Source organism: Ursus americanus, chromosome 21 (genome assembly GCF_024610735.1).
Source record: "Ursus americanus isolate L20-20 chromosome 21, mUrsAme1.1.p, whole genome shotgun sequence".
NCBI lineage: Eukaryota > Metazoa > Chordata > Mammalia > Carnivora > Ursidae > Ursus > Ursus americanus.
In genome coordinates, this window is record NC_142147.1 from 25,501,530 (window position 1) to 25,517,759 (window position 16,230).

General features: G+C 44.2%; 1 protein-coding gene across 9 annotated transcripts in view; it reads left to right on the forward strand.

Annotated features, from left to right (window-relative positions):
- The window catches only part of ZFHX3 (zinc finger homeobox 3), a 1,292,716-nt gene that overhangs the window by 1,011,712 nt on the left and 264,774 nt on the right, over positions 1–16,230 (forward strand). For all 9 annotated transcript variants that reach the window (XR_015728051.1, XM_087870546.1, XM_087870551.1 and 6 more), the window contains one exon: positions 14,153–14,519. The gene's annotated coding sequence lies outside the window, so the exon portion shown is untranslated. The remainder of the gene's footprint in view (positions 1–14,152; positions 14,520–16,230) is intronic.

The following is a 16,230-nucleotide window of genomic DNA, read 5'->3' on the forward strand; positions in this document are numbered from 1 at the left end:
GGACTTGGACGTGGATAGACGCGGGCCGTGTGCACCATGGCCTGCTGGCGGACATTTCCGTATTTCCGTACGGCTTTTGCTACCTTCAACCAGAACTTGTTGTTGATTTTCCAGCCAGGTTTACTGACCTTCAGGATACGGTAAAGTGTCTTATGTTACTGTTTCCTAGGAATGCACGATGCCCTCCTCATCCCTTCCCGGTCCTTCTTTTTGCCAGCTGTTTTCCTTCCTCTCCTTGTTTCTTATCCTGTCCCTTTCCCCTGTCACCTGTCCTCTGGCTTCCTGTCGTCCTCCTCCTTTTGGTCCTTCTCTTTCCTTGGCACTCTCTTTTTCTCCTCTCTCACTCTTGCGCTCCCTCTTTTATTTCTCTCTTCTCAACTTATCTCTCATCCCCCCTGCCCTCTCTCCCATGACTATTTTAACTGGTTCACTGCTGCACTGTCAAATCTGCTAGGTCGCTTTGAATATGTGCCCAGAGGTGTTCAGGCAAAGGGAGAACTTTGAAAATCTCTAAGACAGTAACATCCAGGGTGAAAGGCTTCTGTGGTGCCTGGGCCTGAAGCATATGCAATGTCTCCACTGCGTGGAGGAGAGAATGGACATGCCCAAATCAAAAGGGGCTGCAGACCTCCTTACCTCATCAGCCAGGTCCTCGGGTCAGCAGCTGGGGACCCTTCACAAGCTCCCCTTGATGCAGAAGGAAAGTGGGTGGTGTCTGGCACACTTTTCTCCTCTCCACCCTTCGCTAACCTCTCCCTTCCCACTCTATGAGGAAAAGTGTTTATTTAAATAGAAAATCCTTCCTGTGTAGCTTTGTTGTCATCCTTTTAATTTATGAGACCAAGATTCCCCATAGTTTATTGTATCACAGGTCCCTCCCCTTTCCTTCTGTCCACTTTCCTCTGTCGTTTCATTTTTATTGACTCCTCTGTGGTCTCCTGCCCCTCTTTCTCCAGTTACCCTTCCTTCTTTGTTGATTCTGCTCCTTATTTCTCTCTCTCATCTCCCTTGCTATGGGGTACCATGAGCAGATAGGAGCAAAGAAAAATGGGGCACTCTGGAGAAAAGTTTTGCAAACGTACCCAGGGCGTTAGCCATAGTTTTCTCTGGAGCATCCCTAAAAACAGAGGAAAAGGACAATGAGACATCCAGACCCATGAGTCCAAACTTCCACAACCGCAAACCCACTCTCCAACCTCTCGTAAGTGATTCTTAAGTGAGGAGAATTGGTGGGCGTTGAACTGAGTCTAAATCCAGGCTCCATCACCTGCCTCTTGGTGTGTGGGAGACCTTGCAAAAACATGTTAAATCTTCTGAGCCTTGGTTTTTCTATCTGTAAAATGGAGGGACAGTAATAATTCTTGGAGTTTCAAGCACAGAATGAAATAGCAAATATGACAAGTGTTTGGAATGTGTTAAGCACACAGTGAATATTAATCTCCTTTCCTCCCTGAGAATATTGAATCTGTAGGAACTTAGGATAAATAATAAAGCTTGGCAGTTGAAGCTGGTAAGAGCACAGCATTTCATGTATTGGTTGGTACTGCTTCCTGTGGCTAGCAAGAGCCTACAGGTCAATTTTTATTCTGGGTATGCTGTAGCAACTGGATTAGATACCTTAGTGTTTAAATAGAGACTGTTTTCCGTTAGTTGGCGTGATGGGTAGACCTCCCACAGTGTGCTTATTTATTTATTTATTTTTAATTTCACCAGCAATGCGTGAAAACATTCTCATGAGAAAAAAAGCAAAATCAAACAAGATAAGATAAAACGAAAATGTCCTCTGCCACCCCCAGAAATCTTAACCCTGTCCCAGAGGTGGTAATGGCTGGATGTGTGTCCATTCGGACCAGAAGGATAAACTTTCATTCACATGCATATGTGTACGTATAGAAATGTCTAGATTTATTTTGGGATTTTTAAACATAAAATGTATCCTCACTATTATTATTTTGCAGCTTGGCTGTTTGCTTCTTTATTAGGTGAAATGCTCTGGAGATCTTGTCTTGTCCTTGTGTAGAGCCCCACCTCATTTTTTTCCACCTGCTGCAGTGTGTTCTATATGCTTCCGCTAGAATATAAGCTCAAGAAAGAGATGGTGTCTTTTTCAATTCTTTATTCTTTAAACCTTTAACATTACCTGTCACATAATAGGTGTTTTACTACTATGTTAACAATTACAGATATTTCTTAAATGATTAAGTGAATTAATATGGATGCACCAAATGCATTTTTTTCCCTCAAAGGTGGTCCCTAGATCTACCTGCATCAGAATCACCTAGAATGCTTTCTTTTTCTTCTAGGTTAGTTAACATATATGTACTATTAGTTTCAGTAGTAGAATTTAGTGATTCATCACTTGCATACAATAGCCAGTGCTCATCAGAGCTGGTACCGTTAATGCCCATCCCCCCACGCTCCTCCCCTTCAACCCTCAGTGTGTTCTCTATAGTTAAGAGTTTCTTATGGTTTGCCTCCCTGTTTTTGTCTTATTTTATTTTTCCTTCCCTTCCCCCAAGTTCTTCTGTTTCGTTTCTTAAATTCCACCTATGAGTGAAATCATATGGTGTTTGTCTTTCTCTGACTGACTTTGTTTAGCATAACATACTCTAGTTCCATCCACATCATTGCAAATGGCAAGAGTTCATCCTTTTTGATGGCTGAGTAATATTCCACTATGTATATATACCACATCTTCTTTATCCATTCATCAGTCAGTGGACATTTGGGCTTGTTACATAATTTGGCTGTTGTTGATAGTGCTGCTACGAACATTGGGGTGCATGTGCCCCTTCGAATCTCCACATGCTTTTTTAACCATTTCCCCACTGATGGACATTTAGGTTATTTCTTTTTTTTTTTCTTTTTTCCTATTACAAACAACACTACAGTGAACATCCTTTGCCTGCCTTTTTGTGCACAGATGCACGGATTACTTTACCATAGGCCTTAAAAAGTGGAATTGCTGAGGCGAAGAAGACTTCTTTTTATAAATATTGATCAATAATTGCCAAAATATCTTCTAAAGACTGTGGTGCCAGTTTATAAACCTACTAATAATACCTTTTCTTAGGTGTCTTTTCGACATACTTCCAAAAGAATCATTTGTAGTCCTTTTCTGTCTGATTCCAGGAAAGGCGAAAAAAGGATGCCAGTTAGAAAAAAATAAGGGGAGACCTAGAAATGTACTCATTCATTCATTTTTTTTCTAACCATTGATTCTATTCTAGACCCTGCTGTAATGCTGGGCACATAAAGATAAATGAGATGTGCTCCATACACCGGAGGATATCCTAGTCTGGACTTAATATTTAAATACTCAGTTCTTAAAATGCAATGGCACAAAAGGACATGACAACTAAAATTCAAGGTCTGACCCTAGATTTGATCCTGGATCAGGAAAAACAATAGCCATAAAGAAAAATATTGGGACATTTGGTGAAATTCAAATGTAATCAGTGGACTAGATAATATCATATTGATGTTAAATTTCTCGATTTATACTATCATACTGTGGTTATATAAGAAAATATTCTTTTTATTAGGAAGTACACATTGAAGTGTTTAGGGGTGATTTTTCTAACTGACTCTTAAATGGCTCAAAAAATATGCATTTATATAATATAGAGCTTTCCAGTGGAACTTTCTGTGATGATGCAAGTGTTCTATATGTGCTCTGACAATATGGCAGCCAGGAGCCACATGTGACCACCAAGCACTTGAAATATGGCTACTGCAACTAAGGAATTGAATTACTAACTTTCTTCCATTTAAGTTTAAATAACCGCCTGTGGCTAGTGGCTACCATATTGGTTAGCAGTGATATAAACAGAGAGGGGAAGTAAAAAGCAAATGGGATAAAAGGTAAAGAATTGAACCTTCATAAAGAGTATGTGGAAATTCTTTGGATTATTATAATTTTTTTAGGCTTGAATTAGATATTTTTAAATTACGTAACAAATGCAATGTCATATCAGGGAAATTCAAATTAAAATATCATGGAGATATATTTTACTATAATTAAGTTGTCATAAATAAATAAAATGATACTAGCTGGAGGCCATGGAAAGGACACACTCAGACATTACTATTGGGTGTGCAAATAGGCACAAGTTTTTTTATGTATCCTACGCAAGTGCTTGTGCAAGTACATGAGAAAATGTGTAAGGATGTTCACTGCAGTTTTATTTGTAATACCAAGAAATTGGAGACAGTCGAAATGTTCAACTGAAAAAAACATGTTCAACGAGATAATGGTTACATGTATTTTCCTTTGGTCCTGTTCTGGATTACTACAAACTCTTCTTCAGGTTGAGGCAAATCTTCACACACTGATGTGGAAAAGTGTCCAAGATAGATGGTTGGGTTAAAAAGAAAAAAAAAAGCAATTTGCAGGACAAAATGCTTAGTATGATTGCATTTTTGTAATAAAAGCACTAAACTGGGGTGCCTGGGTGGTGTAGTTGGTTAAGTACCCAACTCTTGGTTTCAGCTCAGGTCATGACCTCGGGGTCATGGGATCAAGCCCCACATCGGGCTCTGCGCTCGGTGTAGAGTCTACGTAGGTTTCGCTCTGCCTCTCTTCCACACTTGCTCATACACACTCTCTCTCCCTCTCTCAAATAAATAAATAAATCTTAAAATAACAACAACAATGCTACACACATGCACACACACACGCATTCACACACACGCATTCACACACACACTCCCACTCACTCACATTTATGTGTACAAAGGCAAATGTTCGGAGAAATACCCATGAAACAGTTACCAGACCATTCTCCAGAAGTTCCCCAACTCCTGTGGAAAGACCACCCAGACACCTCTCGCGAGTCCTCGGGCTGGCTGCGGAGGGTCCTCTCTGAGGCGCCTTGTGCTGTAACAACAGAGGTGCCCCCGGCCAGCCAAAAATCTCAAGCTGGTGCCCATCAGCTTATTAGCTGCACCTCAGAGCCTGCACCCCCAAATCGCCAGGAAACGTCCCCTCACGTGGCCTGCCCTTTCCAGGCCCACACAACGCCCCTCCCCACAGCCGCTAGGCCTGCAGGGCAGGCAGGGTCATTACTGAGTTCCAAAGAAGGGAGTGTTTATTATTGTTGTCGGTTTGATGCCGATCCCAAAAGGACCTAATCAACAGGTAATAAGACCTCATGGGAGCAATTAGAAACCTCAACTTTAACCCTATTCTAACCACAGCAGAGAGAGCTAGAGTCGCTATAGTTCTGTGCCCCTGGCTGTACAGGGCCTGATGGGGAGGAGACGGAGGGAGCCTTGTGGGGAGAGCCGGAGAGGTACTGGTGGTTATGTTCAGGGATGGGTTGAGAAAGGAATGGGGGGGGGGGGGCACATACAGAATTGAGTCTACCCAATGATATGCAGCAGCAGCAGCAGCCTTAACTGAAGATCTGTGCTTGCGTAGATGGGTACAAAGGTAAACAAGCCGCTGTCCTGCCCCCAAGATGCTCACAGACATGGGACTGAACACTTGCCGTACAACAGCGGCTGCATGACAGAACAGGTTTATTCAGGGCGTACGGGTGGTGCAGAGGGGGAGTTGCCAGCCTTACTGGGTGAGTCAGGGAAGGCACATGCGCCCGCAAAGTGCTCTCTTACAGTAGGTAGATGGGACAGCATCTGTTGTTCGGGCATAAAGGGCTTACATGGATCTCCCTTTGTCTTTGAAGCTGTTTTTAAATCATTTTTCTTCCTTAATAAGGTTGGAAATAAACAAAACCAAATAGTAATTAATTTTAAACTACACGATTAAATACTTTTTCAGTGTTGCAAGTGACTCACCTGCCAACGAGTCAGATGGAAAGTTAGTCCCATCCATGATCACAACTCATAATGCCTGATAAGATGCAATGTCATGACCCGCTTCTCATCACCCACATAGTGACCAAGTGCACTGTTGCATAATTATCACATGAGAACACCCTTGGAACTGGACCGACTAACTGCACACAGGCATATCGTCATCATTGTCGATGGATAGTTGATAAATATTTTGATTACTTAAAGTTTCCAAAGCAGGGCCTCTGCGATGAATGATGGAGACAAGGAGACGAAGTCACATCTTCAAAGGCCAAATTGGCCCCCAGTCTTTTCCAACTTGCACAGAATTATAAAAGCTTCCCTTGTTGTTGTTGCACAAAAATTCACATTTTCATAAAACTAGCTGCAAATGTCATGTCAGCTTCGTTGGCAGATTTGACCAGGCCCAAGAGCACAATAAAGATAGCAAAATTGGACAGCAGCACGGCAGCCATCTCACTGCTCAGTCTTTTATAGCCTTTGAAGAGCATCATCCTTGGAGAACGAGTTTATACATATGCTGCTGGCCTAATCCTGTGTTCTCATTCTGCTGAAACAAGAGTCCTGGAAACCAAAAACTGGCGCCATACTGAAAGCAGTGTACATTTAAAGTCTTCTCAGAGCTGGTAAAGAACTTCAACTTTATTAAATAAAAAAGAAATGTAAAATCACACAGATTCTTACTTCGTAAACATTCATCCAGCCACCGAGCACCTGGTACTGGGTGTGGAAAAAAGAGCAAGACAAGATCTTTGCCCTTGGAGAGCTTGCCCTTTAATTGAAGGAAACAGAAATGATCAGAACATGATGACAAAGGTCAGGAGTAGAGAAGCTCAGGGATCTAAGAGGATAAACCCCTAACACAGATGTCAAGAGACATCAGAATACCCCCAGTTAGCTTGGAATTTTGGCCAAATTACCAAACTCCTTGTCTTGATTTCTAGATCTTTCTCAGTATTTGCCTGAACAATCCTGGTTTGGTCTGAAGATCCAGCAAGATGATCTATGTAAAATATCTCTGTGAAGAGATCTGCAAATAAAAAGGTGTTGTTATTTTATTAAACCCAGAAAACATTCATCAACCTCTTAGAATTTTCTAAGCACTGTGATTGGGACAGAAAGAAGCATGAGATCTAATCCCCACCCTGAGGAGTTCATGGACTCATAAAGGGGTTCAGATACAAAAACAAATTAAGTGTAATTCAATATGAAAAGTGCCATAATAGAGGGAGGTTCAAAGTACTGTGGAAACACGGAGGAGGAAGTAATTAATTCTCAGCAAGTATCTGCAAATGGGTAGCCAAGGGGAGGATAGACGCTGCAGGTGGAGGGAGCTGCTCCAGAAAGACCTGGAGGGAATAGGGGCACACATCTTGTTGAAGGATGAGAGAGAGTCTGGGTTGGGGTGACTGAGTGTGAGGTATATGGGGCAGTGCCTGGAGATGGGGCTGGAGACTTGAGATGCTCTTGGACCAGGATTTTAAACCTCATCCAATAGAACCAGGAGCCAGTGGAGGCCTTCAGAGAGATGTAAACGGAGGGACACCAGGACCCAATGGCTACCATATATTGAGCACCCGACATGTGCTAGGAACCACATTAACCACTCACATGTGTTTTTTCTTTCAACCTTTACAACAACCTATGAGTTAGGTGGTATTATTACTCCCCTTTTATAGCAGGTGAAACTGAGGCTAAGAGAGGTTAGGAACTTGCCCAAGATCTCCTGTTGGTTGACAAAACGGAGGTTCTAAGCTCAAGTCCAGGTGGTGGTTTTAATTTCCATCTTTGTTTTAATTTCCATCTTTGCAAATGCAGATATACTGAAAGATGCAAATACCAGGGAGAGAAAGGCTAGCTATGATTATGATTGCAAAAGTGCTTTGGAAGGTTGAAGAATCTATACAAATATCACTACACATCAGCAGTGGGCCTGTGATTGAGAAGTTCACCTGTTCAAGTCAATTCAACAAATATTTTTCAAAGCACCAACATCTTGGGAGGTCCTATGCTATAGAAAAGCAAGGATGACTTACAGCAAAGAAACTCAGTTCTGGGAGCTTCAAGTCCAGTGGAAGAAATCGATAAGCATGCGGAGATACATCCTCAAAAAGTGGACAGATAATAAGTGTTGGGGGAGAGGGGGGACACGTACCCTGGATGTAGAGGCTGCATTTGAGATGTGTCTTGTGGCCAGCGTACGTGAAGATTCCCAGTTCTTCATCTAGAGGTGCAGAAGTGATGGTGGTAGAAACAGTGCTGAGGAGGGAGCCCCAGATTCGTGAGGGGCACACTGGGAGGGGTGGTGAACAGGGAGAGGATAACTGGAGGGTTGAGTTTTGAAACTTGTGGCCTGTGGAGCGGTGGTGTCATTAACAAGAATAAGGAAGTCAGGAAGAAGCCGATCTCAAAATGAAATTGAATTCAGAAGAACTGCTGTACTTCTCTGTGGCACTGAGCTGGGTTTCTCTTCGAGCAGCATTCTCAACGAGGGGCAGTTTCGCACCCCGTTGGACTTTTGGGACTCTCTGGAACCTTTTTTGGTTGTCACAACTCGGGGAGGGGGAGTACTACTGGCATCTACCGGGACGGGACCAAGGATGCCGCCACAATGCACACCACAACCCCCACAGCAAAGAAGTATCTGGCCCAAAATGCCAGTAGTGCCAAGGTTGAAAAATTCATTCTTGGAGCATCTCCAGAAGGGTGGCCTCGGCATCCTATGAGAAAATGGAGAAATAAGGATAATTCAAAGGAAAAAAATGAATCGCTTTTCAAAGTACACACTTCTAGTTGTAAAACTCAAAGGAAGTGGGGAGCAGAGAGCTTTGTAAAGGGTTCCAGAGTGTTTGTGTCTAAGGACTACATTTTAGGCTCCCAAAGAGCTAATATCATTTTGTCTGGATTTCTTCTTTCTCCTGTCAATTAATGGCAGGTGTCAACTTCCAACCAAAGCCCAACCCTGTGCCTTCCCACCACGTACAGGCAGGAAAGGAGTAGCCTTACAAAATCCCACCCATGAAAGCTCTGCAATAATACAGTATTTTATTAATATGGTAATCATATGACTCATGCCAAAAGACAGTGTCCTCAACTTTATGAATAATTCTGAGGAGTCCAAACTGACCTTAGAAATTCTGCTTTGGTAATCTTGGATGGGGCCTAGAAATGCGTGTAGTTAACTAGTACCCCCAGAAACTCTGATAAGATGGGCCATGGCCACAATTGAGAAACCCTTGCTATAAGGGTGCAAATGGGGTGGGGGATCAAGGGGCATTTGCATCAGACTGGACAGGGCGCAGGCAAGCAGGGCTCGGAGCTAATGGCATACAGACCAGATGGGTTTCGGTGGGGACAGGATGAATGCAGTAGATGAGAAGAGTCTGGAGCACAAGAGGAAGGACACGGTGGGCTCTAAGAATGGGTAAAGAGAAGACCAGAGAGGTGCTGGGAATCAGTTGTTTTCTGATGTTTTACCCTCAGAGTCCTTTTTAAAGAAAATCCTGGGAATTCTAACCTATAAACCAAACCAAAATAAAACAAAACAAAACTTGGAGATGTTCTGATGGAAGTGGGGTGAAAGGGCTCTCTTGAGCTCTGCTGCTTCCTCGTATTTCTGAGAGCCAAATTTTACGAAGGATTTGCAAAGTTAATCAAACCCAGCCAACCCTGTTTGGCCAGACCAAAGAGGAAACAAGGCACACCCACTGGTCGGATCACATCAACTCCTGAGGCTCTGCTGACCGATGTTTATTTGTTCGTTGGATAAATATTCTCCTGACTGCCTACCATGGGCCAGAGACTGTTCTACAATACGAGCAGTATGGTAGGGTTCCGCATGTTGTCCACCTTTTCATTCTTTCTGTGCTCATGAGCCCAACTCACAGACATTAGGGAAAGGAGAGGAAAAGAAACTAAATGAAACTCAATCCGTGTGTCTCCTTGCTTACAGTTTTAATGAGCAGTTTTATGGTGGAGTTTTGGAAATTGTCAGCACTCAAACCTAAGGCTTCTCTCCAAGTGCTCCTTATCTGAATTCTCCTTGCCCTCCTTCCCCATGTGAAATGGACTTACTGCTGTGGTGAGATGGTGAACATCAGAGTAGCGTCTCACGTCCTGAAGACGATGTACTGAGGAAAGGGGATTCCACTGACAGGAGAGCGAGAAGCGGAAGTTCCTCTGGGATAATACCAAGGCGCGGCAGGTGCTAACAGCAGACTGAGGGACCCAGCTCAAGAGGAACATGTGATCTGTTCCTGCTCCCTCCCTACCCCTACCCCACTGCTATTTCTCCGCAGGACACACAAAGCTCACCTCTTAGTATTTCCAAATAATGCTGTTTTAAGAACCTGGCTGCCTGGTGTGTGACAAAAATAAAAAAATAAAAAAATAAAAACCCGACAACAAAAATTACTATTCAAAGTAAAGTATTATTTTAGGGTGACATTATTTTTTAAATTCACATTTTTCATTTGTTATAACATGTAGCAGTTCTGTGAACACATAGATAAGAGGATACAATAGATATTTGACAGTGTAGTTCTCAGAATATTTGCATATCCAAGAGATTATTTTAGCAAGTATACTTAGACTGACCCTATTAACCATTCACAATATTTTGTCTTAAATCCAATTCACACTCTATAGACATGTCCAATTCACATTTCAGCTCTTATGCTGTTTTCCGTTTTAGACTTTATATTAGGATATAAACCCATAACATCAGATATTACGACAACATCTGCTCTGGCTGACATGATTGAAAGGAAATTTCACTCAAGCCAGGTTATTCGGTTTCTTAATTTGTTCTTTATCATACCTGAGAAGCAAGCCTGTTTTAGCAAGTCCAATATAGAGAACAGAAGCTTCTGGTACAGAATTCACCACCTGCACCAGCCTCAGAGATGCTAGAAAGTGACTGCAAGGCTTCCTCTGAAGCAGCAGTAATGACAGGTTGGCTAGAGAGTCATTCCCAAGCCTGAGTGGCTTTGCTCCCTGTGCCCAGGCCGGCTCTGCCAAGCTAGCAAGTAGAACTCATAAAGGTAGTCAGTGTGTGTAAGTGAGGTGCAGCGACCTTTTATGAGAAAAACTGTAATGATCAAGGAATATTAGTCTCTGTGTATGAGGGACTCAGATGCTTGTACATCGATGTTCACAGCAGCACTGTTCCCAATGCCCCAAGGGTAGAAACAGGCCAGCGGTCCACAATAAACAAAATGTGGCATATCCAAACAATGGAGCATTATTCAGCCCTAAAAAAAGGAACGGAGTTCTGACACGTGCCACAACATGGATGAACCTTAGAAACATTACACAAAGTGAAAGAAACTAACCACAAAAGGACAGACATTGTGTGGTTCTGCTTCTATGAAATAACTAGAACAGTCAAATCTGTAAAGACAGAAAGTAGATTAGAGGGATGCAGGAGGTGGGACAGGAGCGAGTGGGGGGTTAATGCTTAATGGGTACGGAGTTTCTGTTTGGAGTGATAAAAACTTTTGGAAATAGTAGAATTATCCACTCTGTAAAAGTGATCGATGCCACTGAATTGTACATTGAAAAATTAAATAATGATATCTACTAAAATAACTTTCGGGTACACACATATGTGTGGAGAATATACGCGGAGATATATATGCAGATAGACGGGTGGATGATAGACACCTCCAGATAAATCCTAAAATTCAGACAATCAAAATGAAAAAAAAAAAACAATGAAAGCTATAAATAGGAAATTAAATAAATAGAAGGTAGAAAAGACAGTAAGCAGCCATCTCAGAACTATTCAGTTCAAACTGTCTCAGAGCAAAATACATCTATAATCTTCCCCTTGCCTGGGCTTCCCCTATGGAGGTGGGTGTTTGTTTACGGCACATACTTATGGCTGCATTTTGAGACCTCACCTCCTACATTTGGGGTGATGGCTCCTGTCTCTTCTGGCTGAGTTCCCCTCTGGGGAAGGAGTTTGAGCACCCCAGCACATTCCCTGCCTTCTCGGGCCCTGTCTCCCCGCCACCATCAGACCGTCATTGCTACCCCGTAGGAGGGATTGTTTGTTTTCACTGGTTGAAGAAACGAGAAGGGAAACCCGTAAGAGAGCCTGTGGAATGTGATCTCTTAAGCTCGCAGGCCATGAGAGACCGGCCCACCTCAGCCTGCAGCTCCTACTTGCTATCATGAGAAGAAAACGCTGCTTTCTGGAACCGTTATGGGAGCCCAAACCCAGTGCCAGCAGCAGGAGCGAGCCGGCAGGAGCAAAGTGTCGGAACTCCCCCCACCCCACCCCCAGGGGATGGAATCACATTCTCCAACCAGGTGCTGGGAATAAGGCTTGTGGCTTCCAACCTTCTTGGCCCGAGGCCAGAGTTTCCAGGCCTCCCTCCACCCTTGGGCTCCTTCCCATCATCTTCCCAACCAGAAGCTTGTTAACTGTTTTCCTGTGCTTTTATTCAGATTTCAAGGCACCCTCTGTGTGTTAAACTTCAAAGAAAGTTTGCTCCCGTAAGTGCAGTGCTGGAGCAAGGGGACGCGCCAAACAGCTATGTTGAAAATGGTTTCGTTAAAATGAATGGTGTTGGGACTCAGCCCCCACCCCACCCCCCAACCTTGCTTTCAAATGAAATTGCATTTGTGTCTGGATTAAGTTGCCCAGTATCAATCCTGAAATTTTTAAAGATGAAAAGCAGAACAGCCACACAATATTTAAAATGTGAAATGATTACAAAATGGCACCAGGCCAATGTTTATGAATCATTGAATATGATCATAAAATCATAAAAAATAATCACCAAAAGGTAAATAAATTACCCAGCTTACTGCTTATTTTCACATAGGGTCTGACACAAAAGCTGCAGCCATGAATGATTTATACCTGTTTTAACAATAATACTCATTTTACTGAAAGATGGTCAGCACTTGGGCTGCTGTGGGCAACATGCCAGTTGTCGAAAGGTTAATGTTTCAGCAGCAATACATTAAATTATGAATAATACCAGTCCCAAAATGGAAGGTTATTAGCTCAGTATGCTTAATTAGCTCAGCTAGAACTTTGCCATCAAGTAGCAGTGCCCATTACTGCAGCTGTAGCAATGATGAGGGATGGCAGCGTTGGGATTCTAATGCCAGAAGCGGGGGCAGGTGGGGAGGTAGGAGGGGTGAGAGGTGTGTCCTTTATTTTCACTTCATTCAGGGTAACACTGTGAGAAGCATCTCAGAAGCTGGTCTTCAGGATTTTGAACTCTCCCGTAGTTGTGAAGACATCCCAGGGGAAAAAAAAAAAAAAAAAGCAGGAATTATTTGGGCAAGGCACGGTCCTTGGGGCTGTGGACACCCCCCCCCCATGATCTATGTCCGCATCTGCTTTGCTGATTTTCTTAGCTGAGGACCTACATGTAACGTAAGGTACCGCTCACAGGCTGGGCCTGTCCATCAGCACTCATCCAGCAGAGACATTTATTAAACAGCTACTACGTACCAGGCAGGTACAAAGTGCTTAACAAGACGATATCTAGGAGATCTAAGGGAGGAGACAGCCCTTAGACCACCAACAATGCAATCAGTTACGGCCACGTGACTGACGTGAAGGGAAGGTTGAGAACACCAGCACGGGGACTGGAGTTGGGCTAGAGGTTCTTGGAGAAGGTTTCCTGAAAGCAATGCCATTTGCTCTGATCTCTAAAGGGTGAGTAGGAAGTAGTGAGGTAAATCTCCAGGAAAAACTTCTAGGCAGGGGATATTCTGAACCATGCATGAGTATCCAGAAAGAAAGATGCTGGAAAAAAGATGCAGGCATTGCTTAAAAGGAGCATCAGAAGGACATTTGCCTGCCGGGGCCGGGACGATGCTGCGGAGCACCTAGCTGCATGGGTGCCTGTGTGTCCACACCCGGCCCCACCCACCCCCCTTGCCCGGCCCTTGCCTGGCTTTGCCCTGCCAGGTGTTCTGGTTTGAAACTCAGAGTTTGTAGCCAGGAGCGGGGCCGGGACTCACCCACGATACCATGCCGGCTACACCCCGGCTGTCTGCACCACGGCCCGGCTCTACGTCGTACTATTAGTAGCTTGTTTTTCTAAGCCCTAAAATTCATTTTCTTTTCCCGCCTTGCTTCCAGAAAAATAAATAAAAGTGAACACATCACTCATTTAAGACGAGGAATGGAATTCAGGGTGCGTTTTTCTTTCTATTTTTGTGATTAGTTAGAATTTTCCTGGGAACGCCGCCAGGAGGGCATTATGGTGAGATAATGTCCTGTATTTAATCAGCGTGGCCATGGCGAACTGTGTTCTGTGGGGAGAGGCCGAGTTAACGCATCCTCCTCTGTCCCGTCTGCTTTCAGGATGCGTCGGGCCAGCCCGAGATGAAGACGAGACTGACAGGTGGCAGGGCTGCAGGCTTGCGTGATGGCCCACGGGTGGACAGGACACGGCCGTGACTCATCCTCTTCATGCAGGCCCCGTCGGCTCTGAGAGCCCTGAAACCCCCAAAGGAGCTGAGGGCAAAGGGCCCCACACCTGACCAAAGTGATCGACCTTGGCCCTGCCTCCAGTGGACACTTCTGGCCTCCGTCCCTGCGGCTTTCAGGCGTCTCTTGGCCCGGACACGCTTTTTTTGCTTCCAAATGTGCATCTCTCCCGTTGGCATCCCAAACACAATGTGTGCAAGGGAAGCACAAGGCTTCTAAGTGAACCTGAAGTCAGCGACAGGTAGGACCGGATCAGCTTCTTAACCCTGCATGTGCGTGGTCGTCCAGGGAGCCCCCAGAACGTCTGCTGGAGGCCATGGCCGGTGGCTTGCAGTTTTCGGAGTTGCTCTTGTTTTCCTAGATGGTTGAGCCATTCACGGAAGAATGAAAGAGTCCCTGGCCGTGGTAGAATAGAAAAGGGTATCTCTGAAAGATGTCTTAGAGAGATGTCTGAAAGGAAGGAAGAAAATGAGGACCCAGGGAAAAAGGAGAGCAGATTTAACCTCAAGGAAGGGAGCACAGAGAATAGGTAAATGGATGCAGACTGACCTTTCTCTGCAATTAGCACCGGTGGCCGGAAAACCAGGAGCGTGGGGGGTGCACAGAGCCTTTCGCATTTACTGTTGTCCCTATTAAGTGTGGGGTCTGTGGGAGCCGTCTGTTCAGGTAAGGGCAGTGGAGAGAACAGGATGCCCCAAGCAACCCATAAATAGCAGGGTGAAGACAAAGTGTTTATTACTTAGCCTCATGAAGCCCATATAAGTGCTCTCCCAGGGTGCAAGAGAGCAAGAGCATGTGTGAGCTGGCCCGTGTGTGTCCCGGGAGTGGGAGTCCCAGAGCCGGTGTTCGCGCTTGGCTTGATTCTATGAAGGCGTCTATTTGATGGAACGTACTGGAACAGTTCATAGCCAGCCCAGCAAACCTTGTGTGGAGACAGAGCTTTCTTTTTCTCTTCCCTTTTCCTGTTTGCAGTGAGAATGAGGCCTTTCTCTTCTCAGCCCTTTGCTCTCCCCAAAGTTGTCTCACGAGGTCATTGCCAGCTGACAGGCTTCCTTTCAGTGCAAGGTTTGGATGGAAACAATGCTCTGTTTTCTGGGGGGCTGGTGAGGCTCTGGGCCTATTCCTGACCAGGCTGCACTAAATTGAAATGGGTTATTGTTTCAGTAGGGCTGTCGGTTTCTGCAGACAACTCAATCAATGTATGTGGTGCAGGACTTTATCCGTGTGTGTGTGTGTGTGTGTGTGTGTGTGTGTGTGTATACTACCACTTATATATACACACACACACACACACACACACATACACATACATACACACATATCATCACTATTGAACAGCAGAAAGATCATCATGTTTGGTTTCAAGCCAGGTTGAGCCACTCACCAGCAGTGTGTCCTTGGTCAAATTACTTCCATCTCCTGCCGGGCATTAACACCTTCAGTTCAGACTAGTCTACCTATAAGGTACCTTCTAGTTCATTCTTTGACTCCATGATTATATGATACTATACTGCCATGTTTGACAATGAGCTTAAAACCACTTTTTTTGAAATAACTTATACATCAACAGAACTGATTTCTAAGAGCAGTCAAGGATATGTATGGAATGGTCCGCTGAGTCTCCTGAATCCTGAATTTATTGGTCTGCAAAGGTGAATGGAAAGTAAAAGAGATCTGTGTCGTCAAGTTCTCGGGTCTTGAAAAATCTGTATTGATGTAGTCAGGATTGTAGTCTGTAATGATCTTTGTCACCAGTGGATGTTCTGAGAATTAAGAAACACTTTCAAAAACTATACATTGGGAATTTCTGAAAGAGACCCCACCCACCCACCCACCCCCCGCCCAGCTCTGCAAACTCTTTCATCTGATGAGGAATAGCAAGTAGATCAAAGCAATTCATCAAAACTAAGGTTGACTATTTTTGACCATTGTTCATAATGATCAAACATCAT